The following is a 1,705-nucleotide window of genomic DNA, read 5'->3' as shown; positions in this document are numbered from 1 at the left end:
GAACATTGCTTAAATCTGAATTCGCTAGAAGGAAATAGCTAGATTGCTTTGGTGCTTGGGCAGAGCTAGGGCTTGTAGGTTGAACTCTGGACGCAGGCTCAGTCTTCCATCAGTACCCGTGGAAATCCATAAAAACTTATCAGGGCCACCACCCAAAGACATCTTATAGTGAAAAATCAGGTTATATCCCTTTACAGGTCATGTAGGAAGAGCAATAGAGGGAGCGGAATACATCCAACAAGAGATTGGCAGGGTGAAGCTCTGAAACCCGCCTTAAAACTTTGTTATTGGCCTGTAAGATCCAAGGGGGAGGTCAGTCTTGGGAAAGAGAGTGCACTGGGTAGATTTTGCCGAAAGAGGAGTGGGGATGGTGTGGAAACGCAGGTGTTACAACTGTTTACAAATGAAGAAAAAAAATCTCATAAATAAGAGTCATGTGTGGTATTTCCAATATTGTCCCATGCAAGCAACAGAGAACTAATCCTATGATTTGTATTGTAAAAATTGGAGCATTATTAGATCAATGATCAGATTTGATGGAATATCCATACAAAAGTGTGAGGAGTAGGAAAATTTTTAATTGCTACTCACTTTTCATTTTCTACTACATTATTCAGCATAAATAAACACTTATACCTAAAACACTAGAATCAGTCAAATTTTTCATCTAGATTAGATTCAAAACAAAATTAATGCCCTGAACAAAGATGCATGTCATACATCATTATTCAGAATATTAAATGAGGCAATAGTCAGCAGAACTGTTAGGCGGGAACACACGTGTCATACGTGTCAGGCTCACAGACAGACGAAAAGGGTCATTCAATCTAATATGTACAAATGATGGAAAATTTTATGTAATATGTTATTTCTGTTCTTGTAGAGTATAATTAAAATCGGTACATTAGTGTATGAAATAAAAAAAAAAAGATGGTAAAATTAGTACACAAGAATATGAATTTAGTCAAACCTTCGGTGGGCTTTAGTTGGTGACACATACTCTCTCTCTCTCTCTCTCTCTCTCTCTCTCTGAGGGCCGAACTATAACTTGTTTGTTTTTAGGAGTAAGGGCCGCAGTGAAAGACTTGATGGGCTGCATATGGCCCTTTGTCCTCAGGTTGCACAGGGCTTTATATGGCAAGGCTCGGTCGACTTCCATTTATCAAAAGAACAGATGGGCATTCATCTTCTAACTTTCTTGCAAATTGGAAACATATTTCTGAACTATAACAAAGGATAATGCAGATATCATATATACATTAGGTATCTCGATTGGATAAGTATAAGAGATTCGGTTACCAAAACTATATATATATATATATATATATATATATATATATATATATATATATATATATATATATATATATATACACACACACACACACACACACACACATATATATATATATATATATATATATATATATATATATATATATATATATATATATATATATATATATATATATATATATATATATATATATATACATATATATACATATATATATATATATATATATATATATATATATATATATATATATATATATATATATATATATATATATATATATATGTATATATATATATATATATATATATATATATATATATATATATATATATATATATATATATATGTGTGTGTGTGTGTGTGTGTGTGTGTGTATGTATATATAAATATATGTATCTATCTATT

Source organism: Palaemon carinicauda, unplaced genomic scaffold (genome assembly GCF_036898095.1).
Source record: "Palaemon carinicauda isolate YSFRI2023 unplaced genomic scaffold, ASM3689809v2 scaffold177, whole genome shotgun sequence".
NCBI classification, from domain to species: Eukaryota; Metazoa; Arthropoda; class Malacostraca; order Decapoda; family Palaemonidae; genus Palaemon; species Palaemon carinicauda.
Note: the sequence above shows the minus strand (reverse complement) of the source record.